This window comes from Aulostomus chinensis, chromosome 1, assembly GCF_037954235.1.
Source record: "Aulostomus chinensis isolate RoL2024-O1b breed Wild chromosome 1, RoL_Achi_v1.0, whole genome shotgun sequence".
NCBI lineage: Eukaryota > Metazoa > Chordata > Actinopteri > Syngnathiformes > Aulostomidae > Aulostomus > Aulostomus chinensis.
In genome coordinates, this window is record NC_141320.1 from 30,303,017 (window position 1) to 30,322,652 (window position 19,636).

At 42.7% G+C, this 19,636-nt stretch overlaps 2 long non-coding RNA genes and 2 other non-coding genes across 4 annotated transcripts; all 4 read right to left on the reverse strand.

The window, feature by feature from the left end:
- Positions 1–456: 456 nt before the first annotated feature.
- LOC147271137 (uncharacterized) lies at positions 457–2,018 on the reverse strand. The gene is made up of 3 exons (XR_015115746.1): positions 1,889–2,018; positions 897–1,034; positions 457–803 (listed from the first exon to the last, which is right to left on the reverse strand). It is a non-coding gene; the product is annotated as an uncharacterized LOC147271137 (long non-coding RNA).
- Positions 2,019–2,065: 47 nt separating this feature from the next.
- LOC147271138 (uncharacterized) lies at positions 2,066–3,285 on the reverse strand. The gene is made up of 3 exons (XR_015115747.1): positions 3,268–3,285; positions 2,558–2,665; positions 2,066–2,100 (listed from the first exon to the last, which is right to left on the reverse strand). It is a non-coding gene; the product is annotated as an uncharacterized LOC147271138 (long non-coding RNA).
- Positions 3,286–15,808: 12,523 nt separating this feature from the next.
- Positions 15,809–15,881, reverse strand: trnar-acg (transfer RNA arginine (anticodon ACG)). The gene has a single exon. It is a non-coding gene; the product is annotated as a tRNA-Arg (tRNA).
- Positions 15,882–17,972: 2,091 nt separating this feature from the next.
- Positions 17,973–18,046, reverse strand: trnan-guu (transfer RNA asparagine (anticodon GUU)). The gene has a single exon. It is a non-coding gene; the product is annotated as a tRNA-Asn (tRNA).
- Between the last annotated feature and the right edge of the window lie 1,590 nt (positions 18,047–19,636).

Sequence of the window (19,636 nt, forward strand, 5' to 3'; positions counted from 1 at the left end):
AACTAGAACAACAAACTGTCCTCTGATGGTTGGACAGGTTGGTTTGGTCCGTCCTCTCACTCATCATTAAAAGCCCTTATTACTCATCATTCATCCAATCTGACACTCACGTCTGCAGAGGGGAATCCCCAGCAACCCACGGCCCACATGGAGCAGTCTCGGCCAATCACATGGGGCCTGCAGCGGCACCGACCAGCAAATGACTCGCAGGTGTCACTCTCAGCTCCAACCTCATGGCAGGCACAAGGCAGGGCGCCGTTGTTGAAGAGAGCCCAAGAGACACAGCTGAGCTGAGACAGAATGGAGACGGAGGACAGGAGGGATGACAGAGAAAAAGGAAACATTAGCAAGACATTTTAGGAAAATTAGTTTCGTGGGGAAAAGGTTCTTAGCCAAACTTGCTCAATGGAAGGACAACAAAAAAACAAAGATCTTCAAAAGAAAATTAGCACAAAATGAAACCCTGCAAGAGAAAGTAAATCAAGAACTAAATATTCTTGAGGCTCAGGTCTTTAGTTCCAATGCTTGTAAATGACATCTGAATGCATTCACAACCCAAATCTGAGCAGACAGAAGCGTCCCAGTCAGGCCCAGTTTAGTTCCTCTAGAACATTCAGGGATACAGAACAGGGACCAACTCAGGCTGAGAGACACCGACTTGACATGAAAGCTGTTGAGGCCACAGTTGCTGATGAAGTGGTCAGATTTCTCCAGTGGTTCTTGGTTCAGGGAGCTGGAGCTGGAGCTGCTCTCAGGCACCACCAGGACGTGATCCTGGAGAGACAGAAGGAAGAAGTCCAGGCCTGACAGAGGAGAAGGAGGCACAGAGTAGAAACAGCAGATACGTGTGGGGAAAGGGAGAGGGTATCAGTCCAGCAGAGGAGCAGGAAACCTACCGCCACAGGGCTCTGCCTGCAGGAACCTGCAGGTGAGTAGGACCTGGTGGTCCGGCACATCCACAATGATCTGGTTTTCAGACACCGGCACGTTTCGGCAGCCGTAAGCGTGGGGACAGAAGGAGGCGTTGGCGTGGCCTGAAAGACACAAACAACCATCTCCATTTGAATGTTTCTCAAACAGCCGGAACAGGAAAGCTAAGATGAATCAAAGATCCTCCACCCTGCCAGATCCGACCCTGGTAATGTAGACCTGCACAGGGTGGGTGGGGTGGAGTGGCTGGTGGTGGTGGAGGATGAAGACGTATCTGCCCAAAGCCTGGACACGGTGGAGTCCACCGCAGCGTTCTGAGTAGAAGGATGAGAGCGATGTTCAATGGTACATGTTTTCTTTCCTGAACCGCCGATGTTTCCAATCACGAATCTCAGTCATGAGATTTGAACATCATGGAGGAGTTCAAAAGTGTCAAACTGGGCTGGTCTCCATTTTATGAGTCCAGAGACAGAGGATAAAACTACAAGTCCCTGGTTCAGATTTGACTCGTCTGAATCCAAACACAGCAGCGTTCTTCCACCAGGCCAGATGAGTTGATCATGATAACAAGATATCTTCATGCTACTACAACACACAAACTCATCACAAGAAAAGACTTCATGGTGGAACAACAAATCTCCTCCCAATGGGAAAAACATTGAGTTGAACAATCAACTTTTCCATGATGACATGGAGAGCTTGGCAGCAGCAGCAGGCTTCCATTGGGGGCTGATATGCCAGCTCCACTTAGCCTTCTTTGGAATGGTTTCACCTGGAGTGATGCTGTTATTGAGACCTTTTATCTGGAACAACACCACCTGCATGGGAACTGAGGACTTCAACAGATGCAGATGTTGACCCAGAATAAATCTAAATATTCCAGATGTGTTAAATCAATCCAGCAGCAGTGGTGGGAGCGTCGTAAACTCACTCACTCAGCAGCCGTCAGCCTCCGTACCTGCACGGAGTCCAGCCTGATGTGGTCTCTGTTGTCTGCTCCCAGAGGTGGTCTGTCACCTCTGAACCAGGGGGCTCATCTCTCTGGTGGGAGGGCAGTGGAGGAGCTACAGCGGGGGAGGCCAGGATGGGCTCCTGTAGGAGGAGCTCTGGCCCTCCTTCAGCACCAGCCAGTAATAGGGAGTTTGGAAACGTGAGGGGACACAGGAGGAGCTACAGGGGGAGGGAAGGTGGATCAGAACTGTTCTAACAAGAGCGCTGAGGGGACACAGGAGGAGCTACAGGGGGAGGGAAGGTGGATCAGAACCGTTCTAACAAGAGCGCTGAGGGGACACAGGAGGAGCTACAGGGGGAGGGGAGGTGGATCAGAACCGTTCTAACAAGAGCGCTGAGGGGACACAGGAGGAGCTACAGGGGGAGGGAAGGTGGATCAGAACCGTCCTAACAAGAGCGCTGAGGGGACACAGGAGGAGCTACAGGGGGAGGGAAGGTGGATCAGAACCCTTCGAACAAGAGCGCTGAGGGGACACAGGAGGAGCTACAGGAGGAGGGAAGGTGGATCAGAACCCTTCTAACAAGAGCGCTGAGGGGACACAGGAGGAGCTACAGGAGGAGGGGAGGTGGATCAGAACCCTTCTAACAAGAGCGCTGTCCCACTAATGTTCCTCACCAGAATCCACCTGTCAGGGGGGAACCGTCCATGGGTGCTGATGCAGCGGACTGAAGGTTCAACGTAGTCCATGCTGAACTGGTCTTTAGGCACCAGGTGGACTTTGTGCTAAAAACAGCAGAAAAAAAAAGACAAAAAGGGGAGAATTTTAACAAAAGTATGCAAATGAGCTGAAGATCAAAATACAAAAAGTAAATCAAGGTTTTTTTCAAATGATTGCCAGCTATTTAGCTAAGAGAAGGACAAATGTCAATCAAGATGTCAGAACGATCCCACTGGCTTCTGGTCAAGGGAACCATGGAGATGCTAACTTCCTGTTGGACTATCAGGGTGTCTCATCCCTGACATGCTAACTTCCTGTTGGACTATCAGGGTGTCTCATCCCTGACATGCTAACTTCCTGTTGGACAATAAGTGTGTCTCATCCCTGACATGCTAACCTCCTGTTGGACTATATGGATGTCTCATCCCTGACATGCTAACTTCCTGTTGGACGATAAGCGTGTCTCATCCCTGACATGCTAACTTCCTGTTGGACGATAAGCGTGTCTCATCCCTGACATGCTAACTACCTGTTGGACGATCAGGGTGTCTCATCCCTGACATGCTAACTTCCTGTTGGACGATAAGCGTGTCTCATCCCTGACATGCTAACTTCCTGTTGGACTATAAAGCCTGATTTATGCTTCTGTGTCGAGTAGTATTCGTACCTACGCCGTCGACGCAGACCGTACGCCGTCGCCTGAAACGCGCCTCCAAAAAAATCCTGCTGACGCATCGCGTCGACGCGTGGTGACGTCAACGTCGAGGACTGTGATTGGTCCCGCTCAGAACGTTGTTTCCGGTTCAGTCGCGGCAAAGCAACACCGCCATTTTCAAAGTTTCTGTGGTGAAAGCTCCAAGAAAAAATGGACCAAGCTGAAGAAAGGATTATCGAGGAGGTGCTCAAGTACGACCACCTCTACAACGCCTCTTCGCGGCACTACAAAGACTGACAAATGGCCAACAATTGTTGTCTGTGACCGGAAGAAAACCAAGGAATCCGACAAGAGCCCCGTAAACAATAAAGACAAAGCCACACCCCCTAGCGGCTTGGCGGTGTATTGCAGAGCAACGCGTTCCCTCGACGCAGAATAAACCAAGCTTTCCAGTCGCACCTGTTTTACGCCCCCGTGCCAGATAAGGACCCCCATCGGGCTGTGCCACTCTGGAGGGAGCGGTCTCACAGTCAGTCAGCGGAACCATGCGGATCCGGGCCGGAGCTGTGGGAAGGAGCGCCAATTGTATCGGGTTGTTGTTTTCTGGACTGCAGCAGAACAGGAGCAGCCGGGACTGGAATGTAGAAGTAGGTTATCTTGAAGTTGACTCAGTTATGGTGAACGATATTGTGGTGCAACACTTTAATGAGCTTTAAGGCAAACACATTTCATGAGGAAACAACGCCGGAATTGGACGGATTTCAGCGGCACACAACAACGTATCCGATACACCTCATTGGAAACCTGGTGGTCTAAGACTAAGAAACACCAGTCACCATGAAGAAAGGAACTTTTAGCTGAGCACTCATGTTCTTTTCTGCAGGTTGAATGTGGCATTTGTTGGACAGAAGCGTCTCATCTCAACAAAAGCACCTCTTCAGTGCTGAGGCATGATGGGGCCAGGCATGAGAATGAAGTCCCAGATCCACCAGGATGAACTCAGGTATACAGCCACTCTCCAACTGACTCACAGTTGCTTCATTGATCATTAATTCCTATTCATTTCTTCTCTCCTTCATCTTTAACCATCCAGCTTCCAGGAAGCAGATGCTGGATGAGGCTCTGCTGAATTTCATCCTGAAGGACTGCCAGCCCCTCAGCACTGTTGAGAGGGAAGGGTTCAGGGAACTGGTTCAGGTCCTTGAGCCTCATATGTTTGCCAACCAGAAAGGTTTGTGTGGAAATGATCTAAAGCAGTCGTTGATATCTCCAGTTTATTTCATCTCTAATTTCAATGTATTGATTTCCTCTGGGTGTCATTTTCAGACCATCAAACAAACGGTGGCCAAAAAGTACCAGGAGGAACGGGAAGGAGTGAAAAAGGAAGTCCAGCTGCATGTGGACATCTGTGGACATGGAGGCTCCCTTGGCTCTGACCTGTCACTGCATTCGTGAGAATGAATGTGTTGGGAGTGCAAGACTTTCCACAAAGTCACCCTGCTGACAGTTTGGCCCCAGTCCAAAGAGGCATGATGGAGGACTGGGCCATCACCAACAAAGTCAAGTGTCTTGTGAGCGACGCAGCACCAAACATGACAGCATCCACTAGACAGCTCCAAATTCACCACTCAGTCTGCACTGCACATCGTCTGAATCTAGGAGTCAGAAAATCCTGTGATCAGATCCCCACTTCCATCATCAGACACAAAGCCAGGAACACTGTCACATCCTTCAGATCAGCACTACAGCCAAGGAGAAGCTGGCTCAGGTGCAGCAACAGATGGGAGGGCCAACCCTGAAACTCATCAGTGAGGTGCCAACACGCTGGAACAGCACACACAGCTGTCAGGGCTGCATGATGAGAGGGAACCAGTGTGGGAACCTCTGGCCTCTCTAAGACAGATTTGACTCCACTGACAGCTGAGGAGTTCACCACCATAGGAGAAGCACTTCTAGTAAACAGAGGTCATTCTAGTAGCCTGGTCCCTCTGTGGTTGAGCTATAATTGTAGGAAATATGGTCATTATTCAATGGTGACATCTCTCTGCTGAATAATGTAGAACTGAACGGATCCACTGGACCTTCTTTTTACAAACAGCAGCATGCAGCAGCTGTCCTGAGTGGAAAACTGCACATTTCTGTTGGTGAGAGTTAATCAAGTGATGGACTTTGTCTCTCAACAGAAGCTGTGTGGAAAAACCCTGCAGCTACGAGCGCTTCAGATTCTGAGAGTGATTCTTACGCCATTGGCTGGTTTAACCTGGCGTCTGACCGTGGAGGTGGCCGAGAGGAGCGTGACATGGCTGCACAGGTAAATCAACTAAAGCAGAGTTAGTCTTTGGCGGCAGGCCAGGCCGACAAATGCTAATGTCTCTGACTGACTGACTGATGAAGTTGAACCATTGGTCAGCCACAATGATGCATGACCCCAAATAGTGGCCTGGGTCTTTATGAAGCTCACATGACTGTCAGGATCATTTTGAGGTTGTAAGCAACTCTCACTACATCACTGTCGCATCATTTCTCAGGTTAGTAGCAACTGTCATTGCATCACTGTCAGCATCATTTTGACATTAGTAGCAACTCTCACTACATTACTGTAGCATCATTTTGACATTAGTAGCAACTCTCACTACATCACTTAAGCATCATTTTGAGATTCGTAGCAACTCTCGTTACATCACTGTCAGCATCATTTTGAGATTCGTAGCAACTCTCACTACATTACTGTAGCATCATTTTGACGTCAGCATAAACTCTCACTATTGTTCTGTCTGCATCATTTTGAGATTCGTAGAAACTCTCACTATATCACTGTAGCATCATTTCTTAGATTAGTAGCAACTCTCACTACATCACTGTAATCATCATTTTGAGGTTTGTCGCAACTTTCATTACATCACTGTCAGCATCATTTTGACATTAGGAGCAACTCTCACTACATCACTGTAGCATCATTTCTTCGATTAGTAGCAACTTTTATTGCATAACTTTAGCATCATTTTGAGATTAGTAGCAACTCTCACTACATCACTGTAGCATCATTTCTTAGATTAGTAGCAACTTTTATTGCATAACTTTAGCATCATTTTGAGATTAGTAGCAACTCTCACTACATCACTGTAATCATCATTTGAGGTTTGTCGCAACTCTCATTACATCACTGTAGCATAATTTCTTTGGTGAGTAGCATCTCTCATTGCATTACTTGATTATCATTTCTTATTTGAGAAGAAACTCTTATTACATGACTGTCGCATAATTTTTAGATGAGTAGCAACTCTCACTACATCACTGTTGCTCTATTTTCAGTTAAGCAGAAACTCTCACTACATGACTGTAAGCATCATTTTGAGGATAGTGTCAACTCTTACTTCATCACTGCAGCATCATTTTGAGGTTCGTAGTAACTCTCACTCCATGACTGTCAGCATTATTTTGAGCATCCCAGCAACTCTCACTACATCACTGTCGCATCATTTCTTAGGTTAGTAGCAACTCTAATTACATCACTGTAGCATCATTTTGAGATTAGTAGCAACTCTCACCACATGACTGTAACATCATTTTGAGGTTAGTTGAAACTCTCACCACATCACTGTAGCATCATTTCTTAGGTTAGTAGCGACTCTCATTACATCACTGAAGCATCACTTTGAAAATAGGAGCAACTCTCACTACATCAGTGTAAAATCATTCTTAGGTTCGTAGCAACTCTCATTGCATCACTTTAGCATCATTTTGAGGTTAGTAGCGAATCTCACGACATCACTGTCGCATCATTTCTTAGGTTAATAGCAACTCTCATTACATCACGTTCGCATCATTTTGAGGTTCCTAACAACTCTCATTATATCACTGCAAGCATCATTTTGAGGTTCGTCGCAACTCTCATTACATCACTGTCAGCATCATTTTAACATTAGTAGCAACTCTCACTACATCACTGTCGCATAATTTCTTAGGTTCGTAGCAACTCTCATTACATCACTTTAGCATCATTTTTAAATTAGTAGCAACTGTCACATCACTCTAGCATCATTTTGAGGTTCGTAGAACTCTCACCACATCAGTGTAGCATCATTTTGAGGTTTTTAGCAACTCTCACCACATCACGAGAGCATCATTTCTGAGGGTAGTAGCAACTCTTACTACATCACTGGAGCATCGTTTTGAGGATAGTAGTAACTCTTACGACACCACTGTCGAATCATTTAAAGGTTCCGAGCAATTCTCACTACATTACTGTCAGCATTATTTTGAGGTGAGGAGAACTCTCACGACATTACTGTAGCATCAATCTGATGATAGTAGCAACTCTCACTACATGACTGTAGCATCATTTTGAGGTTTTTAGCAACTCTCACTACATCACTGGAGCATCATTTTAATGTTAGTCGCAACTCTCACCACATCATTGTAGCATCATTTTGAGGTTCGTAGCAACTCTCACCACATCACTGTAGCATCATTTTGAGGTTCGTAGCAACTCTCACCACATCACTGTAGCATCATTTTGAGGTTCGTAGCAACTCTCACGACATTACTGTAAGCATCATTTTTAAATTAGGAGCAACTCTCACTACATTTCTGTGGCATCATTTTGAGATTTTTAGCAACTCTTTCTACATTATTGTCAGCATGTTTGAGGTTTTTCGCAACTCTCACCACATCACAGTAGCATCATTTGTTAGGTCAATAGCAACTCTCATTGCATTACTGTAGCATCATTTTGAGGTTAGTAGCAAATCTCACTACATCACTGAAGCATCCTTTTGAGAACAGTTGAAACTCCCACTACATCACTGTAGCATTATTTTGAGGGTAGTAGCAACTCTTACGACAAGACTGTCAGCATCACTTTGAGGTTGTTCGAAACTCTTACTACATTACTGTTAGCATCATTTTGAGTTGATTCGCAATTCTTAGGACATCACTGTCGCAATATTTTGAGATCATTACCAATTCATCTGACATCACTGTCGCATTATTTTAAGGTTCATAGCAACTCTTACTACATTACTGTCAGCATCACTTTGAGTTTATTAGCAACTATCGCTACATTACTGTTAGCATCATGTTGAGTTTATTCGCAATTCTTACTAAATCACTGTCGCATTATTTGGAGGTTCGTAGCAACTCTTACTACATGACTGTCAGCATCACTTTGAGGTTGTTCGAAACACTTACTACATTACTGTAAGCATCACTGAGTTTATTAGCAACTATCACTAAATTACTGTTAGCATCGTTTTGATTTTAATAGCAATTCTTACGACATCACCGTCAGCATCATTTTTAGGTTACTCGCAACTCTAACCACATGACTGTCAGCATCACTTTGAGGTTATTCGAAACTTTCACTCCATTACTGTTAGCATCATTTTGAGTTCATTAGCAATTCTTACTACATCACTGTCGCATCATTTTGAGATCATGAGCATTTCTTCCGACATCACTGTAGCATTATTTGGAGGTTAGTAGCGACTCTTACTACATGACAGTCAGCATCACTTTGAGGTTGTTCGAAACACTTACTACATTACTGTAAGCATCACTGAGTTTATTAGCAACTATCACTACATTACTGTTAGCATGATTTTGAGTTTAACAACAATTCTTACGACATCACTGTCGCATCATTTTGAGATCATTAGCAATTCTTCCGACATCACTTTCGCATTATTTTGAGGTTCGGAGCAACTCTTACTACGTTACTGTCAGCATCCCTTTGAGGTTGTTCGAAACGTTTACTCCATTACTGTTAGCATCATTTTGAGTTCATTAGCAATTCTTATTAAATCGCTGTCGCATCATTTTGAGATCTTTAGCAATTCTTCTGACATCACTGTCGCATTATTTTGAGGTTCGTCGCAACTCTGACGACATGACTTTCAGCATCACTTTGAGGTTGTTCGAAACACTTACAACATTACTGTAAGCATCACTGAGTTTATTAGCAACTATCACTACATTACTGTAAGCATCATTTTGAGTTCATTAGCAATTCTTCCTACATCACTGTCGCATTATTTTAAGGTTATTAGCAACTTTTACGACATTACTGTCGCATTATTTTGAGGTTCGTAGCAACTCTTAGTACATGACTGTCAGCATCACTTTGAGGTTATTCGAAACGTTCACTCCATTACAGTTAGCATCATTTGGAGTTCATGAGCAATTCTTACTAAATCACTGTCGAATAATTTTGAGATCATTAGCAATTCTTCCGACATCACTGTCACATTATTTTGAGGTTCGTAGCAACTCTTACTACATTATTGTTGCATTATTTTAAGGTTCGTAGCAACTCTTACTACATGACTGTCAGCATCACTTTGAGGTTGTTCGAAACACTTTCTACATTACTGTCAGCATCACTTTGAGTTTATTAGCAACTATATCTACATTACAGTTAGCATTATTTTGAGTTCATTAGCAATTCTTACTACATCACTGTCGCATCATTTTGAGGTTAGTTTAAACTCTTCTTACATTACTGTCAACATCATTTTGAGTTCATTAGCAATTCTTACGACATCACTGTAGCATTATTTTGAGGTTCGTAGCAACTTTTACTACATTCCTGTTGCTTTATTTGGAGGTTCGTAGCAACTCTTACTACATGACTGTCAGCATCACTTTGAGGTTGTTCGAAACTCTTACTACATTACTGTAAGCATCACTGAGTTTACTAGCAACTATCACTACATTACTTTTAGCATCATTTTGAGTTCATTAGCAATTCTTCAACATCACTGTAGCATTATTTTGAGGTTAGTAGCAACTCTTACTAAATAACTTTCAGCATCACTTTGAGGTTATTCGAAAGTTTCACTCCATTACTGTTAGCATCATTTTGAGTTCATTAGCAATTCTTACTACATCACTGTCGCATCATTTTGAGATCATTAGCAATTCTTCTGACATTACTGTCGCATTATTTTGAGGTTCGTAGCAACTCCTAGTACATGACTGTCAGCATCACTTTGAGGTTATTCGAAACTTTCACTCCATTACTGTTAGCATCATTTTGAGTTCATTAGCAATTATAAATAAATCACTGTCGCATCATTTTGAGATCATTAGCAATTCTTCTGACATCACTGTCACATTATTTTGAGGTTCGTAGCAACTCTTAAAACATTATTGTTGCATTATTTTAAGGTTCGTAGCAACTCTTACTACATTACTGTCAGCATCACTTTGAGTTTATTAGCAACTATCACTACATTACTGTTAGCATCATTTTGAGTTTATGAGCAAGTCTCACGACATCACTGTAGCATTGAATTGAGTTCATTAGCAACTCTTACTAAATGACTGTCAGCATCACTTTGAGGTTGTTCGAAACTCTTACTACATTACTGTAAGCATCACTGAGTTTCTTAGCAACTATCACTACATTACTGTTAGCATCATCTTGAGTTCATTAGCAATTCTTCCGACATCACTGTCGAATTATTTTGAGGTTCGTAGCAACTCTTAGTACATGACTGTCAGCATCGCTTTGAGGTTATTCGAAACCTTCACTCCATTACTGTTAGCATCATTTTGAGTTCATGAGCAATTCTTACTAAATCACTGTCGCATCATTTTGAGATCTTTAGCAATTCTTCTGACATCACTGTCGCATTATTTTGAGGTTCGTAGCAACTCTTCCTAATGACTGTCACCATCACTTTGAGGTTATTCGAAACACTTACTACATTACTGTAAGCATCACTGACTTGATTAGCAACTATCACTACATTACTGTTAGCATCATTTCAAGTTCATTAGCAATTCTTCCGACATCACTGTCGCAATATTTTGAGGTTCGTAGCGACTTTTACTACATTACTGTCGCATTATATTGAGTTTCGTAGCAACTCTTACTTCATGACTGTCAGCATCACTTTGAGGTTATTCGAAACACTTACTACATTACTGTAAGCATCACTGAGTTGATTAGCAAGTATCACTACATTACTGTTAGCATCATTTTGAGTTCATTAGCAATTCTTCCGACATCACTGTCGCAATATTTTGAGGTTCGGAGCAACTTTTACTACATTACTGTCGCATTATTTTGAGGTTCGTAGCAACTCTTACTATATGACTGTCAGCATCACTTTGAGGTTATTCAAAACACTTGCTACATTACTGTAAGCATCACTGAGTTGATTAGCAACTATCACTACATTACTGTTAGCATCATTTTGAGTTCATTAGCAATTCTTCCGACATCACTGTCGCAATATTTTGAGGTTCGTAGCAACTTTTACTACATTACTGTCGCATTATTTTAAGGTTCGTAGCAACTCTTACTACATTACTGTCAGCATCACTTTGATTTTTTTTGCAAGTATCACTAAATTACTGGAAGCATCACTGAGTTTCTTAGCAACTATCACTACATTACTGTTAGCATCATCTTGAGTTCATTAGCAATTCTTCCGACATCACTGTCGCAATATTTTGAGGTTCGAAGCAACTTGTACTACATGACTGTCGCATTATTTTGAGGTTTGTAGCAACACTTACTACATGACTGTCAGCATCACTTTGAGGTTATTCGAAAGTTTCACTCCATTACTGTTAGCATCATTTTGAGTTCATTAGCAATTCTTACTACATCACTGTCGCATCATTTTGAGATCATTAGCAATTCTTCCGACTTCACTGTTGCAATATTTTGAGGTTCGTAGCAACTCTTACTACATTACTGTCAGCATTACTTTGAGTTTATTAGCAACTATCACTACATTACTGTTAGCATCATTTTGAGTTGTTGAGCAATTCTCACAACATCACTGTAGCATTAAATTGAGTTCATTAGCAACTCTTACTAAATGACCGTCAGCATCACTTTGAGGTTGTTCGAAACACTTACTACATTACTGTAAGCTTCACTGAGTTTCTTAGCAACTATCACTACATTACTTTAAGAAATAATCTTGAGATCATTAGCAATTCTTCCGACATCACTGTCGCATTATTTTGAGGTTCGTAGCAACTCTTACTACATGACTGTCACCATCACTTTGAGGTTATTTGAAACACTTACTACATTACATTAAGCATCACCGAGTTGATTAGTAATTATCACTACATTACTGTTAGCCTCATTTTGAGTTCATTAGCAATTATTCCGACATCACTGTCGCAATATTTTGAGGTTCGGAGCAACTTTTACTACATTACTGTCGCATTATTTTAAGGTTCGTAGCAACTCTTACTACATGACTGTCAGCATCACTTTGAGGTTATTCGGAACACTTACTACATTACTGTAAGCATCACTGACTTGATTAGCAACTATCACTACATTACTGTTAGCATCATTTTGAGTTCATTAGCAATTCTTCCGACATCACTGTCGCACAATTTTGAGGTTCGTAGCAACTCTTACTACATTACTGTCAGCATCACTTTGATTTTTTTAGCAAGTATCACTAAATTACTGGAAGCATCACTGAGTTTCTTAGCAACTATCACTACATTACTGTTAGCATCATCTTGAGTTCATTAGCAATTCTTCCGACATCACAGTCGCAATATTTTTAGGTTCGAAGCAACTTGTACTACATTACTGTCGCATTATTTTGAGGTTTGTAGCAACACTTAGTACATGACTGTCAGCATCACTTTGAGGTTATTCGAAAGTTTCACTCCATTACTGTTAGATCCGTAGTAAGAGTTTCGAACAACCTCAAAGTGATGCTGACACTCATGTAGTGACAGTGGCTTCTAACCTCAAAATGATGCTAACAGTAATGTAGTGATAGTTTCTAATAAACTCAGTGATGCTGAAAGTCATGTAGTAGGAGTTGCTATGAACCTCAAAATAATGCAACAGTAAAGTAGTAAAAGTTGCTTCGAACCTCAAAATAATGCGACAGTGATGTCAGAAGAATTGGTAATGATCTCAAACTGATGGGACAGTGATGTCGTAAGAATTGCTAATGAACTCAAAAAAATGCTAACAGTAATGTAGTGATAGTTGCTAATTAACTCAGTGATGCTTACAGTAATGTAGTAAGTGTTTCGAACAACCTCAAAGTGATGCTGACAGTCATGTAGTAAGAGTTTCTACGAACCTCAAAATAATGTGACAGTGATGTCAGAAGAATTGCTAATGATCTCAAAATGATGCGACAGTGATGTAGTAAGAATTGCTAATGAACTCAAAATGATGCGACAGTAATGTAATAAAAGTTGCTACGAACCTAAAAATATTGCGACAGTGATGTCGGAAGAATTGCTAATGAACTCAAGATGATGCTAACAGTAATGTAGTGATAGTTGCTAAGAAACTCAGTGATGCTGACAGTAATGTAGTAAGAGTTGCTACGAACCTTTAAATAATGCAACAGTAATGTAGTAAGAGTTGCTACGAACCTCAAAATAGTGCGACAGTGATGTCGTAACAATTGCTAATGAACTCTAAATGATGCTAACAGTAATGTAGTGATAGTTGCTAATAAACTCAGTGATGCTTACAGTAATGTAGTAAGAGTTTCGAACAACCTCAAAGTGATGCTGAGAGTCATTAAGTAAGAGTTGCTACGAACCTCAATTTAATGCTACAGTGATGTCGTAAGAATTGCTAATAAACTCAAAATGATGCTAACAGTAATGTAGTGATAGTTGCTAATCAACTCAAAGTGATGCTGACAGTAATGTAGTAAGAGTTGCTACAAACCTTTAAATAATGCAACAGTAATGTAGTAAGAGTTGCTACGAACCTCAAAATAATGCGACAGTGATGTCAGAAGAATTGCTAATGATCTCAAAATGTTGCGACACTGATGTAGTTAGAATTGCTAATGAACTCAAATTGATGCTACCAGTAATGGAGTGAAAGTTTCGAATAACCTCAAAGTGATGCTGACAGTCATGTAGTAAGTGTTGCTACGAACCTCAAAATAATGCGACAGTAATGTAGTCAAAGTTGCTACGAACCTCAAAATATTGCTACAGTGATGTCGGAAGAATTGCTAATGAACTCAAAATGATGCTAACAGTAATGTAGTGATAGTTGCTAATTAACTCAATGATGCTTACAGTAATGTAGTAAGTGTTTCGAACAACCTCAAAGTGATGCTGACAGTCATGTAGTAAGAGTTGCTACTAACCTCAAAATGATGCTAATAGTAATGTAGTGATCGTTGCTAATAAAGTTAAAGTGATGCTGACAGTAATGTAGTAAGTGTTTCGAACAAACTCAAAGTGATGCTGACAGTCATGTCGTAAGGGTGCTACGAAACTTAAAATAATGCAACAGTAAAGTAGTAAGAGTTGCTTTGAACCTCAAAATAATGCGACAGTGATGTCAGAAGAAATGGTAATGATCTCAAACTGATGGGACAGTGATGTCGTAAGAATTGCTAATGAACTCAACATGATGCTAACAGTAATGTTGTGATAGTTGCTAATCAACTCAGTGATGCTTACAGTAATGTAGTAAGAGTTTCGAACAACCTCACAGTGATGCTGGCAGTCATTTAGTAAGAGTTGCTAATGAACTCAATTTAATGCTACAGTGATGTCGTAAGAATTGCTAATAAACTCAAAATGATGCTAACAGTAATGTAGTGATAGTTGCTAATAAACTCAAAGTGATGCTGACAGTAATGTATGTGTAGGTTCTCATTCATCCAGGTCATCGTAGATCGAAGCGAAGTAAAATCTGGTCAACTGGACGTAAGTTTATCTTGAAGACGTTTCACCTCTCATCCGAGAGGCTTCTTCAGTTCTAGTGAAGAGTGTGGAAACTCCAGCTTATAAACCTATTTGGGAGTGGTCAGTGCTTTTGTGGTGGAAACGACCCTCCCGAGACTCACCTGGCCTCCCCAAACGACAGTCGTTGTGAGGTGTCAGGGAGTTTCAGGGGTGGTCGTTAGGGAGTTTCACCGACCACTCAGATGCTAATGGGCTGTGCTGGCATCAGCCGTTCCACATGGGTCTTTCAGCTGAGCTCTTTGGGGAAGGTTTGAAAGGACTTGGTTGTAAATAGGTGAAAGGAAATGTCGCAGTCCACCTCCTCTGTTCAAAGATGGTTTCTCTATCCTGACGTGGATGGCTTCTTTAACTCCTCTTTCAAACCATCTGTCCTCTCTGTCGAGTATTTGGACATGGTCGTCCTGGAAGGAGTGGCTTTCCTCCTTGAGGTGGAGGAAAACCGCTGAGTCCTGTCCTCCAGAGTTGGCTCTTCTATGTTGGGCCATGCGCTTGTTGAGGGGCTGTTTGGTTTCCCCTATGTAGAGATCCGTGCAGGCCTCACTGCATCTGACAGCGTATACCAGATTGCTTTTCTGGCTGTGAGGGGTGGGTTTCTCCTTGTTCTGATCCAGAAATTCAACAGCTTCTATCATTGATTTGACAGGAAATGTTGATGACACACTGGGATTTTTGTTCTCCTGCTGTCACTGTCAAGTGCAGCTTAACATGAGAGGTAGCAGGATCATTCATGTGTTCATGTTTCCAGCAGACAAGGAGGGAACCTGGGAGGACTTCAGTGACTTTGATCAGTGGTTCTCACTTCATCTTCTCAGTATAAAGTTCAAAGCGAGCTGGCCAGGAGTTGAACCTAGAATCTTCTGATCCGTAGTCAGACGCGTTATCCATTGCGCCACCAGCCCTGTGAAGAAGCTGCTGTGTTCATGTGTGCTTGCTGTTACAGAAAAGCCCAACAAGGTGGTGGCATTTTCAGGGGACACAATGGTGCAGTGGTCAGCACTGTGGCCTCCCAGCAAGAAGGTTCAGCTCTCCTCCTATTTGGTTGCTAGGAACCTGAATCAGTCCTCAGTGGAGCGGTGCTGCTGAGGCTGAGTGAGGCTGAGTGAGGGACTGAGCAGGAGCCAGCAGGTCCAAGCAGGTTCAGGCAAACTCCCCTCAGTCCACCAACATCAAAGCAGAGGAACAGAGTTCATCTAACAACATGATTCATATCATCTCCTCTTGGAATGTTCTGGAACTACAAGTACACTTAAAATGGCCGACTTATGACAACAGAAGGAACTTTGAAGTAGATTTGATTTATTTAAGTCAGTGACAGTCATTTTTTTCAAGAACTTAGTTCAGGTAACTTGATTGTTTTACCAAGATGAGCTTTAATGTTAAAACATTGAAACAAGACCTTCATGTATTTATGATGACATCACCAATAGGAGCCTTCCCAGTCTGTCAGGGGGTAGAATTCAGTCACCACCAATGACATCAGAGTCAGAGTTTAGACATCAAAGACAGACATTAAAGCCTCTCTTATTAAAAAAAATTAAAGTGTTATATCTTTGAAAATATACTGCAATACATGAAATACTATATTTCCATGGATGGTAACCTCGTTCTTATATTCTTCAATATACTGCAATAGTAATGGACCCTCTATGACACTGTAGTGATGAATCTATCAAGGAGTACAAATGATTATAATCTGAGAATTTTGAAGTCAAGTTTGAGATCAGTTTGATCCTCTCTCTCTCTCCCTCCCTCCCGCCCTCTCTCTCTCTCTCTCTCCCTCTCTCTCTCTCTCTGTCTCTCTCTCCCTCTCTCTCTCTCCCTCCCTCTCCCTCTCTCTCTCTCAGGAGCTTTTAAATGAATATTTTAATAAAACAGAACAGGAGACTGAAGAGTGATCACTCAAACCCACAGGCTGAATGGGACATCTTTTAAAAAATTGAACCACTGAGTAAAACCATAGAAGCGCTCCTGTCTAGTCGGTGCTAACAAGTTAGCTGTTGCGTGAGTCCAGCTGTGCTGTCTAGGAATCCTGGTCAAAAGCCTCCACACATCAAACAGCTGGTGTGTTGGTGGATCTGTGGATCCTGCTGGAAGAAGCAGGGTGGAGCTCTGAATGGTTCCTGTCTCAAAGAGCTTCTCTGTGCAGCTCCCATCAGCTCCTAAAAACAGGAAACCAGCAGATTCACTGTTGAACGGTGGCATTAAAATGTCTCAAAAGCTGTCCTGTCCACCATTTGTTGGTGCAAAGACATTTAAAAACACCAGTTGAACATTTTCCAAAGTTGCTCTCACCTTCTTTCAAACACCTGGAATGATTTCCTCCAAATCAAAAGAAACTGGTAAAAAAACAACAACAAAAACCTCCTGGAGAATCAAACTCCACCCTCTGCTCCAACTGGACTTGGGACTTCAAATGACCCCCATTAAAAGCCTGCCTGCATCCCCATTCACTGACTGTTGTGCTGTGGGTCTCCTGGACAAACATGGCAGGATCCTCTTGATCTCCAGGAGTTTAAAAGAGCAGCTCTTTTAAAATGGGTTCTGGCTCCATTCAGGTTTAGAGAGCTGAGACTAAAATCACACATGAATGAAAGAGGGAACCCAAGAAAACAAGTCAGCGTGAAAGAGGAGCAGATTTTAAAACTCCTCAACATTTCCACCTCCAGGAGTGAAGCCTCCCGGGACCCAAGAGGCTCCAGCTGGCAGAGCTCTCACTGGTTTCTCCACCACCTCGCTAACCTGAGCTGTAGCATCTGAGAACCAAACAGTGACCCCCTTCACTCCAGAGCCGACTCCACAAACTCTGAGCCCCCACTTTACCCACAGCCAGCAGGCCTCCTCAACATTGCATGACACACGACGACTAAATTTTACACTGAAGCGTCTCATCCAGAGATCTGTGACATGAGTCTGCTGTGGAGGGTCAATCTGTCCGTCCACATTCAGATCATTAACACAGCGACTCCTAAGCACCAGTAGAGCCTGTTCATCGTCCCTGGGTGGGCTTGAACCACCAGCCTCTCGGTTAACAGCCGAGCGCGCTGACCGATTGCGCCACAGAGACTCTGAGTCACTGCTTTTCATGAAGACTTTTCAGGCTAAATTTCAGTGTGTGAGGTCCACACTGCACATTTGAGGGACCATGAAGGACAGAGGAGAGTCTGACTGTCATGGTGAAAGCCTTCAGCACTAGAACTGAAACAGCCCCACCATCTTAACCCCCCCAGACCAAACAGGCTTCATCAGAAACAGACCCCCCTCCTAGAACATCCAGAGATCATCAGTCTGATTAATAGAACATGACAAACAATCAAGAACTTGTTATTGTTTGATCAGAAGCTGAAACAATGTTTCTATGTTTGTCTGTTCTGGTCTGAATGAAAGAGGAGGTTTTCTTGGTCATGTGACGTGGATGAGAGTTCAACTAGAACTTCCTGCTTCAACAGGATTTTAGTTTGTTGGGATTTTGTCAAAGCCACCAACCAAACCTCTAAGTGGTGCAGATGTCTGCTGCCTCCTCAGAGCAGACTGGAGCTCAGCCTCACTCACCTGTGGGAGCCCCAGCAGAGCCACTGTGTGATGGAGTTTCAGTTTAGGATCCAAGGTCCTGGATTGAGTTGGTGTTTTGTGTTTTTAGGCCTCCTGGCACCATCAATGGTAGAGCAGAGTGGTGCAGAGGAAGCGTGCTGGGCCCAGAACCCAGAGGTCGATGGATCAAAACCATCCTCTGCTAAAAGAAGAAAAATAAAATGAACCAGTGTCTTTAGAAATGTGTGTCTGTTAAAAAGAGGTTCATCAGGATTTTTTCTTCCTCCACAATCACCAACCATTGTGAGTTAACAACAGTCCACTTTCTGACTGAAGAAAAAGTAGACTTCAAAAGGTTTTTCTGATTCAACATAGCAGCTAAATTTCCATTTCCATTTCCTGAACAGGACAGGTTAAAAAAAAGGGAATGTCATGACTTCCTCTGTATGTTAGAATATGAACGACTAAAAATGTTCATGCCCAGTTTTAAGTTAGAATTAAACTGAAAATACAAAAATCTCTGTGTTGTAAACTGTTTCAAACAAATTCTACTGTTCAACAGTTCAAGTGTTTCTAATGAAGCTGAATGTTCTCCTCTACTTTCCTCAGTTGGGTTTCTTTCATGTCCTCCTGAGATCAAAGACTGAATTCTAGGTACAAATAAAAACACTATCAAAGCCTCCTGATGACATCATCATCAATTCTGTCTTTGATCTGTGTCTGTCCAGCCTGTCCTGAGTGGATCCAACAGTTTCCCATGGGTGACACTGTCGTGGTCTCTCTCCTGCTGTCTCCAACTCTCAGAGTGCTTCTACTGGTTTCTCTCCATCGTCCCTGTTGCTAGGCAGAGCACTGGTGAGGACTGAGGCCAGTGATGTCATCACCTCCAGCTGAGACCTGCCAGGTGGTCCTGCTTCATTCAACTCTGCTGCCTCTGCCACTGCCCTGACTGGTGAGGCTGACAGCAGGTTCTCTCTCATCTAAACTCTCTGTTTACAATGGAGGCTGAAATCCTTGTGGTTGGTGGTTCAATCATCAGGTCTGTTGAACTCCCAGGTGCCATCACCTGCTGTCTTCCTGGTGCCAAAGTTGTGGACATTATTGAACGTCTCCAGGACTCATCGAT